Source organism: Cricetulus griseus, chromosome 2, assembly GCF_003668045.3.
Source record: "Cricetulus griseus strain 17A/GY chromosome 2, alternate assembly CriGri-PICRH-1.0, whole genome shotgun sequence".
In the NCBI taxonomy this organism is placed as follows: domain Eukaryota; kingdom Metazoa; phylum Chordata; class Mammalia; order Rodentia; family Cricetidae; genus Cricetulus; species Cricetulus griseus.
In genome coordinates, this window is record NC_048595.1 from 66,015,148 (window position 1) to 66,032,513 (window position 17,366).

Below are 17,366 nucleotides of genomic sequence, written 5' to 3' on the forward strand. Positions count from 1 at the left end.
TTAAAAGATATTCAAACAACATATCAACCACTCCAGGGTAGGCCTCCTGTTCTGGAGTTCAGGAGTGGCTAACTAACATATAATGGATTCCTTTGGTTTTGTTGTTTTATGTTGTGTGAGTGTGTGTGTGTGTGTGTGTGTGTGTGTGTGTGTGTGTGTGTGTGCATGTGCTCTTATTTGGTTAGGTTTTTGTTGTTACTGTTTGTTTTCTTTTTTCATTTTGGATTTTTTTATTTTGTTTTCTTGGTTTTGGATGATTTTGTTGTTGTATTGAGTTGTTGTCTGTTTTTTTTTTTTTTTTTTTGAAAAAACTTAGGTGGGTAGGGAGGAGGAGAGGGTCTGGAAGGACTTAATGGAAAGGAAAATATGATCTAAATATATTTAAATATATTTATAGGCTCATATATTATTGAATGCTTAGTCATAAGGGAGGGACTCTGTGGTAATTTGAACATGATTAGCCCTCATAATCTCATAGCTAGTGTCACTATTAGGAGGTGTGGTTTTGTTGGATTAGGTATGGCCTTGTTGGAGGAAGTGTGTCACCATGGGAGTGGGCTTTGATATTTCCTATGCTCAGGATACCACCCAGTGTATCAGTTGGTTCCCTATTATCTGTAAGCAAGATGTAGCCAGCAGCATGTCTGCCTGCACAATACCATGTTCCCCATCATGATGATAATGGATGGGACCTCTAAAAGTATAAGCAAGCCACTCCTATTAAATGTTACCTATATAAGAACTGCCATGGTCATAGATTCTCTTCACAGCAATAAAAACCTTAACTAAGACAGGCACTATTTAAAAGAATTAGGATTGTGATCTTGTTGGAAGAAGTATGTCACTGAGGTTGGCTTTGAGGTTTCAAAAACCCATACCATACCCAGACTCTCTTTATCTCTGCCTGTGGATCCATCATCCATTTGCCTGAATTTTTCATGATTCTTTATACATATTTTTTTTTACCAACTGAATAATACTCTATTGCATCAATGTATCACATTTTCATCATCCATTTTTCTATCAATGGACATCTACATTGGCCAATTTCTGGCCTATTATTAATAATGGATGTGGATGAGCAAGTATTTCTCATATAGTGAGATTTAGTGAGATTTAGAGTCCTTTAGGTATGTGCACAAGAGTTGTATAGCTGGATCTTGAGGTAGATATGTTCTCAGCTTCCTGATGCAGCTCCAACAGTTATTTCCATAGTTCCCCTACAAGTTTGCACTCCCACCAGCAATGGATGAGTGGTCCCTTTACCTTACATCATCACCAGTATGACCTGTTACTTTTTTATTGATAGTGGCATTTCTGGCTGATTTAAGATAAAATTTCAAAGTAGTTGTGATTTGCATTTCCGACTAGTCCTTTAAATGTTTCCCAGCCATTTTTGTTTTATCATTTGAGAGTTCTCTGTTTAGTTCTGCACCCCATTTTAAAGATTTGGTTATTTGTTTTCTTGATGTCAAGTATTTTTTAGTTCTTTATATATTTTAGATATTAACTCTCTAATGGGTATATAATTGGTAAAGATATTTTCCCATTCTGTAGCCTTCTGCTTTGTCCAAATGGTTGTATCCTTTGCCATGCAGAAGCTTTTCAGTTTCCTGGTGTCCAATTTATGAATTATTATTCTTATAGTCTATGTTCTTCAGAAAGTATTTTCCTGTGTCAATGAGTTCAAGACTATCCCCCAGTTTCTCTTCTATCATATTTAGGGAATCTGGTCTTCTGTTGAGGTTTTTGATCCATTTGGAGCTGTGTTTTGAGCAGGGTGATAACATCAAAAGAAAGAAGGAAAGAAACAAAAAACAACAAAAAACATTGATCCACCACTAAAATGCTATGCGACAGAGAAACAGAGAGGAACATTCAGCCTACTGTGATGTGGTAGTGCACATCAGCCTCACCCACTCCAGACATTTTGGTATTGAGCTATGTTCTCCTTTATAACATATTTCTCCTTCATTCAGAGAAATGAATCATGTTCATTTGGAGGATGAATAATGTTCAGCAAAACGATGTCTTTGTACTTTTCTATCTTTCTGCCTGGTTTTGCATTAACAATACCCAAAACAAATATGGAAATAGGAAAATGTAAGTATCTATTCACTTTAAAATATGACACAGCTTTTTAAAACCCCTTTATGTGTTTAGTGCCATGTTGATAAGGTATAGAAAGTTTTGTCTGTTGAAAAAGGCAAAAATAGATTCTGGTTAATTATTTATGCATTCATATTCATCATATTTTTGTGAAGACTTCTTAGGAGGACTGAAGAATAATGGAACCAGAGAGTTCTATAAATGGAAGTACTCTACATTTTGAATTCTTATATCTTTAATTTAATAACACAATCAAGTAATTATTACAATTTTATGGTATATATTCTGCTTAAATTATCTTTTCAGTTTAATGAATATTCTTTCTTCAAAGCTAATGAAATTTCTAAACTTATGCATGCTTCTAAGAAGTAGAAGACAGAATTCTTTTCACAGTGACATGGACCCTCTGTCTCCACTCAGGGAGGAATATTTCTATCTCTTGTGTGTTGGGGATAAATTTCTATCATATCATTCAGATTTTCTCCAAATATCAACTACTTCCATACTCACACAGACCCTGTCCATATTCCTTCAGGTTAAGTTGTATAGTGTCCAGCATTGCATTTTTATTTTAAAATTTCTTTTGCCTGTGCTTTTAAGATGTCCAACTTAATTTATAATACAAAGTCCTCTGCTGTTACTGATGGTGTGTTTTTTAAACCTTTAAACTCTCTCTTTATTCAAATTGATTTATCACTTATGAAGATGCTAAGTATATTTTATGTTTCATTTTTTAACTACTAAGTGGCCTGAAAAAAATAGTAAAGAGTTATTATTTTAGGGTTGTTTGCTTATGTTTTCATACAAAGACTTTCTTAAAAGAGCATCACCAAAAAAGGATATTGGCAGTACTATGGAATTAATTATAATTTCCGTAGATATGCTGAGATGACATAAGAAATTCTACAAGGAAAGCAGGGAGGGTAGATGTGTGAAGTGAGCGGTTGTATGAGCAAATAGGAATGCTACATGTGCTGTAAGTTAATGCTAACAGGTATAAATGGTAAAGCCATGGCCAATAGTTCCTGCTAGCCAACTGCATAGAATTATAATTAAATTTCCACTTTTTTGTAAGAGTTCAAAAAGGAACTCTTACTTTTGTAAGAGTTCAAATAATTGTTTCTTCAATGAAAGTAGTAACAGAAATCAAAAAGTTATGCAACAACTTATTATAAAACATAAACAACTACCTCATCAAAGCTTGTACAAATATGGTTTTTGTTTTGTTTGTTTAAGCAGGGAGTCTGTTGTTTTTGTTTTGTTTTGTGATCCTGATCTTGAATACTGTTTTATTCGTGTTTCCCTTATTTACTAGTAACTTTCAATGAAGCAAGTAAAACTGGGAAGAAGAGTTGAAGACATGCAGAAAAATATGATTTGCTATCTATTTAGATATACCACACTTTTCGTATATTTTATTTGATTTTTCTTTGAGTAAAATAAACAGAAAAAAGTGCGATATACTTTTCTGGTTCATTCATTCTGGCATTTATCATTTCTAGGAGTATAAATTATCAATCTGAGATTTTAATTTTTTAATACAATGCATATCAGAAATGGAGAAAAGTATACAGTACACTAGATATCATGGAAAATACTTTTAAATCAGATACCTTCCATAGTGCCTGGGACCCTCATTTTCATCTATGAAAGAGAGATGAGCAGATATAATCAAGGTGCTTTGAAGTGAGAGATTCTTTAATTAGCATAAGCAGGCTTACAATTGAGCTCCCCTTCTACCAAAGCTGAGGAACCAAGTGAGATACTTAATGGCAATAATGAGCATAAGAAGAGCCACGCAGCCGAGCAAGAAGTCGGCAGTTAGCACCTGCACACTGTGAGTCGGGTTCCATGAGGCACCCAGTACCTTGCAGCATGCATGACACCACATGGAAGGGGTTTGAGAGAAATGAAAAGAATGGCAGTAGAGATATGGTCAGAACACAGGGACTAATGTGTTAGGGAAACAGTGGAAAGCAGAGAAGAACCCACAGAATATAAAATAGTCTTCAAGCTTGCTGAAAGGCAGTTGGACAATTGATATTAAATCTATTGGAGAAAGTTTGCTGCTCTCAATTTTCCTTGACATTTTCTCATCTTTACAGATCAAGTCAATTTTAACAACGTCTCTTAAGTTTCTGTGCAACTTCTCTCAAAATAAGGTTATTGGATTTTTTCTTCAATGTGTATAGCTTAGTACTTAATGTGTATTAACAGTACAGATGAAAAACACATCTGCCTTAGTCTTCTTTTCATAAGGTCTTCCCACATAACTAAAATTTTTCTATACAGAAGAACTAATGAGAACTAGTGCATGCCTTATTTTTGTTTTTATATGAGTATTTAAAATTGTTAATATTATGCTAAGTATTTTATCAAGTATGTGGATCTTTGAGAAAATTTGCAGATTAAAAACTAGTTTCTGAACAGTTTGTGAGGAGGTTATCTACGTTCTATGAAAATAATCATACCACCTTTAATGAATGAACTCCATTGATGGTTATTATATAATCATTGTGAACAGTTACTTTCTTTGACTCTTAATTGTTGAGGCTCTCTGAAACAATACTAATTACAAAAGGCCATGCTTGCCTGACTTACTTAAAAGGTTGGATGTGTCCCTCTTCTAAACATGTTTGCACAGATTTTTTCAAGGTCTGATCATTTATTTGTTGCTGTTAAAGACTTACTTTGAAGGACTCAGAATTAGAAGTAGAAGCTCTCAGCAAGAACAGCCTAGGTCTCTGGTAGGCTCTGTAATCTGTTCCTTGCATTTTAATTTGGCTTCCTTCATTTTCTTGGCCACAAGTTTAGCATATTCTGTGGCCTCCTCCTTATTTTTCTTAGCACGTTGTTTCTTTAGAGCAGTACATTGGTGTTTGTGTTACAGGAAATGGGGAGTCTAGGGTGCTTTCTTTCCTGGTTTCTCACCTTCTTTGTTTAAAGTCTTTCTGAGAACACATTGGCAGCCACCAACTCCTTTTGAAGACTGACAAATTTCATGTCTTGCTAGCTCTTTGGGGTCCCAAACCAGAGAGGCACAGTAGTATGGCAGCTCAGGAGCATCTTTCTCTCTATTTTTTTTTTTTTTTAACAAGAACTACGTTGAGAACACTGAGATTGACATGCACAATGTATCCCAAACAGGTTGTACCTCCCTTCTCCAGTTCTCCTTGGTCTATAACAAGAATGCCTCTTGCTCAAAGCAGGTGTACCCAGAGATGTATAGTGTATTTTTAAAGAATTATACCAAAGCAAACATTTATGAGTTAAAGAAACACTGGCAGTTTCATTTTTTAAATTCTGTAGATTTGCTTTTCCAATCATATTATCTTTGTTATCCAAAAAAAGCTAAGTACATAAATAAGAAGAAGAGAGAGATTTTTGCTGTTGCCATGTCTAAGATATTGTTGCTGGTTTGCCAAATATTTCCTTGGCATAGCAACAAAAGCATAATCTAAAAAAAGGAAACCATAAATAAAGTTGATTAAGACTTTCTACTGTTGAAAAACAATCTTAAGACAATGAGAGACAAAGGCACCAACTGAGAGAAACATTTGTAAATCACATATTTGATAAAGGATTTGTGTTAGAGCGAATAAAGAACTTTCAAAACTCAGTAATATGGAGGTAAACATTGGACTAAACAATATGAGTGGCAGACAGGTAAAAGGATGAAGAAAGTTAGTCTTTAGGGAAATGAAAATGAAAGGTACCATAAGGCTCTACTGCACACCTATTTAAAAAAAATGTAATTCTTCAAATGCCATATACCTGCTGACAAGGACGTAGACCTATTAGAATACATGGCTTGTGTGCCTATAACATGGACTAGTGGCATTGAAAAGCAATTTGGAAGTTTCTTATGAAGTTAAAAATGCACTTATATAAGCCGGGCGTTGGTGGCACATGCCTTTAATCCCAGCACTGGGGAGGCAGAGGCAGGCGGATCTCTGTGAGTTCAAGGCCAGCCTGGTCTCCAGATCAAGTGCCAGGATAGGCTCCAAAACTACACAGAGAAACCCTGTCTCGAAAAAACAAAAAAAAATGCACTTATAAAAACATGTAGTTCCACTTCCAAATGTTTTCTTAAATAGGAGCAAAATTTGCGTTCATACAGAAACTATATATGAATATTTATAGTGGCTATTATAATTGTCCCAAACTGGAAGCAATCCAAGTGCTTGAACTAGAAGCTTGTTAAACATACACTGGCACATTTCTACAGAAGAATGATGCCAGAACAAACAACAACTACATAGAACAGCATGGATGAACCTCAAAATCTCATGGGATGTTGGAGGAGTCACAGCATAAATACTAAATCCTGTATGACTTTGTTAGCACAATATTGTGGTAAAACCAGTTTATCGATATGGGACTGGTCAATGGTTGCTCTATGAGAAGGAAAGAGCTGGCTAAATCAGTTAAACACTAACATGTGCTTAGTATAGAGGAGACCTGATGGAATTATTCTACAACTTGGTTATGAGGATAATTAGAATTTGGTAGGCCATTATCAAACAGTTCAATAAAAAATAGTGAACCTATCCATTAAAAAGAAATAAAAAGAGACAACATACGGTTTTAGCATACCATAAAAGTTTATGTATAATAGACTTGACTTTGATTACTTCTCACATGATGAGTTTTCCTTCTTCATGTACTCCTTTACAGTATCCATGGTACCCATTCACCTTGAAGGACTTGATTTTTTCTCCATCCCTTTCCCTTGCTATACCACAGGTCTATGCTGGTTGTGATCATTGCTATCCTCTTTTCTCCTTTTTGCATCCATTTCAGTTGAATTACTCATAGCCAGATTTGCATTTTAACTTCTATTTTCTTAGCATATGTGGAAATCCTGTTCAACTTTCAGCTTCTTTTGGGGAATTGTCTTGCATTCTTAACCATATATGTTCTGCCAAGAAGTTGACAGATGTTCTGAAGTGATTCATATACACATGTTTATAATTTGTTTATCTTCTCTTATCCTGACCTCATCTTTTCAGACCAACAAAACTACTGGTTAGTTCTTTATCAACCTGACACAGATTAGAGACATCTTCAAAGAGGGAACCCCAGTAGAGGTATTGCCTCTATCTGACTGGCCTATGAGCATATTTATATGGCATTTTTGATTGATGATTAATGAGTGGTGTGAGATGTCCCAGTTCATGGTGGGCAGTGCCATCCCTGGAAAGATGGTACGCAAAAGAAGCTAGGAAAGCAAGGCAGTAAGTAGCTTTCTTCCAAAGTTCCCACCTCTGCTCCTGCTTGAGTTCCTGTCCTGACTTCCTTCAATGATGTAGTATGAATATCACATGTAAGCCAAATAAATCCTTTATTACCCAAATTTGAGCTTGGTCAGTGTTTTATCACCTCACCAGAAACCTAAGTAGGACAGCTATTTTCTATACAAAAATATCTTCATAAATTTCCATAGAAATATGAAGACTATTGGAGCCTATCTGGGCTTCTTTCATTCTCTAAAGAATTACTGTGTGAATAATGCCTCTGTTGTTTGTTTGTCCACACCCTAGGCCTTTATTCCATATTTGTTTTTGATTTTCACAACATAAATTTATTTAAAAAGTTGTGGCAATACTACATTGTAGTTAGGACTGAAAGTCTGCAGAAATTTTGTTTCCTTCAAATTTAAAGCTTCCAGTGAGTCTCTCTTCTTTTTCACAAAACAATTTATGCTTAATCCCTTGGATATTGCTCATTTCCAGTTTTTCCATTCCCTGTCTAAGTTCCTCTAAATGCAAACTTTAAGGTCACTTATTGATGCTACTGCTAGCCTTCTCTCTCAATATGTTTCCTCATCTCCTTATCCCTTTGACTTCCTTAGCTTGTTCAGAAGTCGGCATCAGGCTACAGGAGGGCCAGCATTATATTATTCCTTCCTTAGAGTTCTTGGTTTCTAATTTCAATTAGAATGTCTCCAGTTATATTTGGAAATCTTTTTTTCATTTTTTACTTAAATTAGAAACAATTTTATTTTACATATTAGTCCCAGTTCTCTCTCCCTCTCATCCTCCCATGCCTCCACCAAGCCCCCATTGGAAATCCTTTTAAAGGTATATTTTAAAGGCAATTTTCAGTCTTCTTACATGATGACTTATATTGCTTCTTTTTAAAATTTCATTTTACATTCCAATCACAGCCCCCCCTCAGCCCATCCTCCCTCTACTTCTCCTAATGGACAAAGACTCCCATGAGGAGTCAACAAAGTCTGGCACATTAAGTTGGGGCTGGATAAAGTCCCTCTACCCTGCATTAAGGCTGAAACGGCATCCCACCATGGGGAATGGGCTCCAACGAGCCAGCTCTTGCACTAGGGATAGATCCTGGTCCTACTGCCAGAGGCCTCTCAGGTAGTCCAAGCTTCATAACTATCTCCTACATTCAGAGGGCCTAGTTTGGTCCCATGGAGGTTCCACAGCTATCAGTCTAGGGTTCCTGAGTTCCCATGAGCATGGTTCATCAGTCTCTGTAGATTTCCTCTTCATGATCTTGACCCCCCATGTTCATATATTCCATCCTCCTCTTTGATTGAATTCCAGGAGTTCAGCCTGGTGCTTGGTTGTGGATCTCTGCATCTCATTCTATCAATTACTGAATGAAGGTTCTATGATGATAGTTGGGATATTCACCAATCTGATTACAGGGAAAGCCAGTTTTGGGCACCCTCTGCAATATTGCTAGGAGTCTTAGCTAGTGTCATCCTTGTGGATTCTTTGGAATTGTCCTAATACCAGGATTCTCCCTAACCCCATACAGGCTCTCTTTATCCTGTTATCTCTTTCATTGCTCTCCCACTCCATCCCCCACCATCTTGTTTCCTCATGTTCTCATTCCCCATCCCCTCCCTTTTATCACCCCTCCCACTTCCATTTTACCCAGGAGATCTTATCTAATTCCCTTCCCAGGGCATGTGTTCCTCTTAGGGTCCTCCTTGTTACCTCACTTCTCCGGAGTTGTGGATTGTAGTTTGGCTATCCTTGGCTTTACATATAATATCCACTACATACTGTATTTGTCTTTCTGAGTCTGGGTTACCTCACTCAGGATTTTTTTTCTAGTTCCATTCATTTGCCTGCAAATTTCATGATGTCATTGTTTTGTACAATTGAGTAATATTCCATTGTGTAAATATACCACATTTTCTTTATCCATTCTTCAGTTGAGGGGCATCTAGGTTGTTTCTAGGTTCTGGATATTACAAATAATGCTGGGATGAACATTGTTGATCAAGTGTCCTTGTGGCATGATTCAGCATCTTTGGGTATATGACCAAGAGTTTATCACTGAGTCTTGAGATAGATTGATTCCTAATTTTCTGAGAAACTGTCATACTGATTTCCAAAGTGGCTTACAAGTTTTTCGCTCCCACCAGCAGTGGAAGTTTGTTCTCCTGACTCAATATCCTCTCCAATGTAAGCTGTCCTCAGTATTTTTGATCTTAGCTATTCTGACAGGTATAAGATGGTATCTCTGGGTCGTTTTGATTTACATTTCCCTGATGATTAAGGTTGTTGAGCAATTCCTTAAACATCTTTTGGCCATTTTAGATTCTTCTGAGGAGAACTCTCTGTTTAGTTCTGTATCCCATTTTTTAAAAAATGGATTATTTTGTATTTTAATTTCTAGTTTCTTGAGTTCTTTATATATTTTGGAGATCAGCCCTCTTTCAGATGTGGGGTTGGTGAAGATCCTTTTCCATTCTGTAGGCTACCATTTTGTCTTATGTATCATGTCTGTTACCTTACAGAAGCTTTTTGGTTTCAGGAGGTCCCATTTATTGACTATTCCTCTCAATGTTTGTCCTACTGGCATTATAATTAAGAAGTTGTCTCCAGTGCCAATGCATTCAAGGTTACTTCCCAATTTCTCTTCTATCAGGTTGAATGTAACTGGATTTATGTTGAGGTCCTTGATCTACTTGGGCTTGAGTTTTGTGTATGGCAATAGATATGTATCTATTTGCAATCTTCTACATGTTGACATCTAGTTATGCCAGCACCATTTGCTAAAAATACTTTTCTTTTACAATTGTACCATTTTGGCTTCTTTGTAAAAAAAAATCATGTGCTCATAGGTATGTGAATTAAAGTCAGTGTCTTCAACTCCATCCCATTGGTCTACATGTCTGTTTTTATGCCAATACCAAGCTGTTATTATTACTATAGCTCTTTGGTAGTGTGTGAAGTCAGGGATGGTGATGCCTTCAGAAATTCCTTTATTGTACAGGATTGTTTTAGCTATTCTGTTTTTTTTTGTTTTTTCCATATCAAGTTGAGTATTGTTTATTTAAGATCTGTGAAGAATTGTGTTGGGATTGGGAATCTGCTGATGTTTTTGTTAAGATTGATATTTTTATTATGTTGATACTACCTATCCAAGAGTCTGGGCGGTCGTTCCATTTACTGACATCTTCTTCAATCTCTTTCTTTAGAGACTTAAAATTCATGTCACACAGATCTTTCACTTGTCATTTTCATTGTCTCCTATTTTTTTTATCAGTCTCAGTTTCTTGGGATTTCAATTACACAGTCTGGAGTTTCCTGACTCTCCCTGTAATGAATTATCTCAGACACTCTGGAATTTCTGTGAGTTAACTCCTCCTCATTAATAATTGTCATTGTTGTTTTATAAGTAATTTCATTCCTCCAGAATTACAAAAGTACCCTTAATGAATTGTTTATTTCTCTGGTCTAGGGACAAATTAAATTATTGGCATTTCCCCCACTATAGAGTCAGCAAAAACTTAGAATCTGCTCGTGATGGAAGTTTGAAACTTCTGTTTCCTGTGGAAAACTTGTTTGTTTTATCTTCTATTCTGAGTTTTAGACTATAAAAATATGTTTCAATTAAAAGAAGCAAGCTTTCTTGTGGCTATTTTCTGCATGATTTGTTTTGCATTTCTCACTGAAGGGGTAGTCAGTCCCTTGTGGTCCTGCTTGTCAGTTCAAGCTCCTTGACTTACCCAGTGTCAGACCACATCTCCTGTTCAAGTAGTTGCATCACAGAATTATTTGGCCCTATGGCCAGGTCCATTATCTTCTTAAGTCATCAAGTCTTGAAGAAGTTTGCATCAGTGTTTTTAAAGTCTTTTAGACTTTAAAAGACTTTAAAACACACAAATAATTTAGTTGTATTTTATCATGCCTCTGTGTTTATAATAAAAAGCTCTCTTACTTAGTTGTCCAGTGTGCAAAATTCTAAAGTGAAAAGAATTTAAAAGGCAAGATAAAACAACTGATAAACATAGTGAAAATGCAGTATATATACATAATAGAGTTCTATTCAGCTCTGAAAATGAAATTTGCACATAAATAGATGGAATTCAAACATATTGTAGTGAATGGGGTAATACAGACCTAAAAAGGCAAAGGGCACATGCTCCCTCATGTGTGGATTCTAGTTCCAAATCTTTAGATTTATGTGTATAACCTAAAGTAACCACAGAATCCAGGAAAGCAGAAAGGGACCATAAGGAAATGGGGAGAAAGAGGAGGATAGTAGGACACAGACACTCTGAAAGAGGAATGGGGAAAACAGGGAGTGGAATGTAACTGGAGGGGGAAGATAATATAGAAGGAGATGAGGGTAAGAGAGACAAATATCAATAAAGATGTTTGAAAATCCATAGAGGAACCTATTATTTTATAAGCTTATAAAGTATATTGTGTGTATGCACATGTGTGCATGTGCGTCTCTGTGTTTTAAATGGAGAGAGTTCAGGCTTTCTAGAAAAATAAATGCCTGGTATGGGAAGCCTCCTTTCTAGTTATAGATCAAGAAAACAAAAGGACTCTCAAACAACACAGGCTTTGTCATTGCCATTGGTTTCCTTCCACAAGTTGAGGGTAAGTCCCTGTCTCTAAAGACACCATACACTTTGGACCAGGACTTGGAAGAATGGAACTGGAATGAGTCTGAGAGCCTTCTCCCTGGGGACTAACTCTCCTATCATTGGAAGGCATCATGAATGCTGACAAAGGAGAAAAATCAATCATTTGTATTACCTGTCTGTAAAGCCTGTGAACTACAATAATACTTAGCCTGGGAAGATGTCCACAATGTTGCAATAGTGGCACTTTCTGCCTTAGGGATAAGGGGCAGCTGTTGAATAACACTCATGGCCTGCTCAATAGGTGGGAATTAATGGCTGGTACTGTAAACTTAGCCAACTTCCCGTGACTGGAGAGGCATAGACTCTAGAAAAGAACCCACTACTGCCATTTTCCTGATCTAATATAATTTCTAACTGTACTCTAAATACTTATCCTTATACCCACAGATAAATGCAAATTTCACATGTCAAAAAAAACCTTCTTTTAGCATCAGATGGAGGTTATCACAGAGACTCACACCTATGTAAAACACATAGAATAAGTGGCAATGGGGGGGCGCACATACATAATTGGTACATCTACAACACAGTCTCTATACCTGAGGCTCAAGAACATCATGGAAAAGAATAATAAAGATTCTAAGTACCAGAGGACCAAGATGTTTGCTGCAAGGTAGTGTCTCACAGGAATGTTACATCATGGAATCTCAACAATATCGTTGCCTAAACAGGCTCTGCAATATGACAACATCAGTGACATGTCAATATGGATGAAGGTTCCACCCCGTGGTGACTGATGACTGTTGAGAGTGGAAGAATCAGTTTTCTTGAGTGACAAGATCCAAAAAAAGTTATCCAATCCATCAGCCCCAAACACACATCCATATGAGTAACACTAAAGGGACTCTAGACTGTGTGTGTGTGTGTGTGTGTGTGTGTGTGTGTGTGTGTAATAGTGTAATAAATAAAGAACAGGTAATAAACTCAAGAGGGACTAAAGCAGCAGTTGTCAACTTGTGGGTCATGACCCCTTTGGGGGGTGTCAAATGACATTTTCACATGGGGTCCCATATCAGATATCTTGCATATCATATGTTTCCCTTAAGATTTACAAATAGTAGCAAAATTACAGTTATGAAATATCAACAAAATAATTTTATGATTGGAGTCACCACATCATGAGGAGCTGTAGTTAAGAGGTGATGCATAGGAAGGTTGAGAACCACTAGACTAAAGGGACATAGGAGGATTTGCAAGAGTGCAGGGTGGAGGTAAGAAGAAGAAATGATATAAATATAGTATTCATATATGAATTTCTCAAAAATAAATTAAAGCATAATAATAAAAGTACACTTTTTAAACAATAAAGATAAGGATTTTGGAGACTATGAAATGCTTCCCTGTAGCCAGGACATAGAGCTAATCATAGAGGGAGAATGGCACAAATTTACCTGGGCTGGCATCGGGTTCTGACACACTGTTCTTGGGATTAAGGCTGCTCTATCAAATGGAGGGTGGAATAGGGAGAAAGCAAACATGAAAATGTTTGAAAGTAACATGAAAATAGCATGAGTAGAAACATGAAAATAGAAGGAGCAGAGTTGTAGCTTAGAAAATGTTCCTTGCTTTGAGAGGTCACAGGTAGTTATAATTACCCTCAATGAAGACAGCATCACTGATGTTTCTATTAGAAATGCTTAGTTGGGGGGAAACTTTCCAGAACCATTAAATTCTCTTCAGAATTACCTATTGGTTGATTTAGTTATCCTGAACATATGTTGTTGGCATAATGAGTATTAAACATAAAGCGACCAGTCAGGCATAGTAACATACACCTTTAATCCCAGCATGAGAAAGGCAGAAGAAGGTGGATCTCTGTGAGGTTGAGGCCAGCCTGATCAATGTAGTGAGTTCGAGGCCAGTCAGGGTTGTAGAGTGAGACCATTCAAAAAACTGAAACAAGAAGCAAATAACCAAAAATAAAGCTGTTTTGGGGAGGAGAGCATAAAAAAGAAATTCAAGATGAGGCAGAAATTCAGAAGCCAAGAGGAGCTATGCAATAGAAACAGGAGGAGACTGAAGAAATGTGTGCCTGCCTTTCAAGGCAGTGTCCACAAGTACAGGGTAGTCTTTGATACTTTGCAAAGGGAACACAGAGATCCCTGATTAAATAGGTATCAGTTCCACCCCACAACTATGTCTCTTTAAGGTTCTGCAGGAACTTCTGCTTATACTTGTTTAATTTCATATAGGCATCTGGTGACAGAGCTATGTACAGGAATGCAGAGGTCCTCTGAGTTACAGAAGTCCGAGTGTGCCATTTCTATGAAGCCTTCCCTTTTGACTCCCACCCACACTGCTCTGCCCTTTTCACAAACTCATGTTATATATACCTTGGCATTTGTTTTCTAATTATTAAAAAATAATATTGTTAATGAGTACAGTTTATTGGGGTTTTATTAGGGTTCATAGGATATAGTACTTGTTCTCTATGTGCAACAACACACTATGAACTTAGTTTCATTTATTTTAACAAGTACTCCATGAGGTTAAACAAGTTTTGAGGTAAAGACATTTTATAGATGAAGCAACAGAAGTTCATGAATAATTTGCCCAAGATTACCCATTTTATTTTTTCATCAACAAGCATTTGTATAGCACCTATATTTCAGGCTCTCAATTTAAATGCATGGCACGTGTGTGTGTGTGTGTGTGTGTGTGTGTGTGTGTGTGTGTGTGTGTGAAATTTTATCCTCATCAATTTATGGAGGTAGGCATCGTGGTCTCCATTTTTAGGTCCCACATCCATGAAGAATCTGCCTGACAGAAACAGTAAGTAGCTTGTCTATATAGTTAGTAACACACAGCAAACCTGTACATACCATGCTCTAACCAGTGATATTTACTTTGTGCTCCCTATCTCTAAAACATTAAAGGACTACACCCTCACCTTACATTAATGATGACTTCAGTGCTCAACATATACTAGATATATAGAGAAATTAATCAATACACAACACATAACCAGTATACGTTTATTAATTACAGCATCTGCAAGCCCATGTTTATTATCTACTGTTCATGAAATTCAAGGTATAGCATCAGCCTAGATGCCCATTAACAATGAATGGATAAAGAAAAGAAGGGGAGAGAGAGAGAGAGTAAAAGGGGAGGTCAAGAGAGGACAGTAGACAAGATGAGAGAAGAGAAGACAAGACAGAAGACAAGAGAAAGAAGAGAATTTTGAGTCAAAGAGCAAAGTGATGTTGTTTGAAGGAAGGTTGATGGAGCTATACAGATAAATTCAATAAAATAAAACACTTGAAAGGGCAAGTATCTCATGTTTTTGTCTACATGGATGTTAGTGTAAAAGAAAATGTAAAAGATGTAGAACAGGAAAGGGAAGTGGGGATTGTAGCAGAAAGTGTAATAAGGGAGAATATGACCAAAAAACATACTATCTGAATGTGTGGAAGTAAGACAATGAAACCAATTATTTGTACAATTAGTGTGTACTGTTAAAAGGGAAAAAAGAAAAAGAGATTTGTTTCATAGAATATTTCAGAATTTATAAAAAACTTATAATTGTTTGATTTGAATTTTAAGAAACTTATGGATCTTTTGTTGGACATGGTCCTGATTATGGAACATTCTATATGCACAACCTGCCTGAGTTTTCTGGAGTTGACTCTACACCAAAGGTGCTATTGTAATCTACAGTGTTTCTCAACCTGTGGGTTGACAACCCTTGGAGTTGAAAGCCTTTCACAGGGTTCACCTCAGACCATAAGAAGACACAGCTATTACACTACAAATCCTAACATTAGCAAAATTACAGTTATAAAGTAGTAGCAAAAATAATTTTATGGTCAACACAAAATTAGGAACTGTGCTCAAGGCTCCCAGCATTAGGAAGATTGAGACCCACTGGCCTAACTATATGAATAGGTCACGAGAAATCTAGAAAATAACATGAGCAAAGATACCAAAAAAGAAGACAAAATAGTGATGTCTCATTATCAAACATCATTTCAAAATTAAAGCGTCTTTCCAGATCTCTTAAACATCAGTTTCCAGGTTTGTTGTCTTGTTAGAGTAAATCCTTCTGATCACAACGAAATGCCTGCCTCCACTCCTCCCAGTGGCCCCAACTCCCTCATTCTTATATTTACTAAAAAGTTAAGGAGATGTATGTACCATGACTTGTCTCCCCTATAACTCTGAACTGTTTCAGTGTCTTTATTTTGCTAATTTATGTACCCCAAGAGTAATATGTTTTGAAATCTGTTCCTTATATATCCCTTTTGAGAAAGATGGGTATCAGCACACAAAATTTACACATAAATAAGTAGGCCTTGAGAATGTGTCTAAGACTCCTAATAGGACTGAGGGCAAGCATATTACTCCACAAATCAGAGGCCTCTTAATCTTGTTTGAATAAAGTTTCTTATGCTTTTGATTTTGCAGGGGAAGGGTTGATCCACTTTCTCAAGCTAATAGGGCACTTTTCTTCCAGGTGGATGGCAACAATGGTATTAGTAGATGCAGCATTCTGGGCATTGCTCTTATTCAGCTTTACATTTATCTCTCCTTAGATCCAGTAAGTTGAATATTAGTGGAATTTGTTACATGATAGGATGGAGATGGCAAATGACTTTGGTAATGAAAAGAGATGCACATTCTATTTAAATATCATTTGGATATAATTTCTGTCTCAGTGAAGATACTACAAATGTTGGGATAACTCTAGGTAGGACCCAGAAATAGGTATGTAGTAATTCATTCTCATGTTCTACTATTTCCATAGGGCTGTTATTGACTTCTTAACCTTTAAGGACACTGGGTCAAGCTCCCAGAGTACAGTGGAAGAGAGGTGGGAGCAATAATGTGAGCAAAGAGGTCAAGACCTTTATGAGGATGCCCACAGAAACAGCTGACCTGAGCTAGTGGGAGCTCACTAACTTTGTACTGAGAGTGGGGGAGCCTGCATAGGACCAAAATAGGTCCTCTGAATGTGGGTGACAGTTGTGTAGCTTGGGAAGTCTGTGAGGCCACAGCAGTGGGATGATGATTTATCCCTAGTGCTTGAACTGGCTTTTTGGAGCCCATTCTCTTTTGAGGGATACCTTTCTTAGGCTAGATAAAGAGGGGAGGGCCTTGGTCCTGCCTCATACATGTGACAGACTTTGTTGAGGAGTTGATGGGGGCTGGGAGGGGGGAAGGTTGGGAGAGCAGGAGGAGGAAGGGAGTGGGAACTCCCTTTTGTAAAAGGAGAAAAGATGGTTTTAAAATGAAAAAAGAATATGAGATTCAATCATCGTTTTGTTACTTTATATCCTCTAATCACCAAAGCAGTCTAATTTTTAGATGCCCTGAAAATAAAAAGAGACAAAAC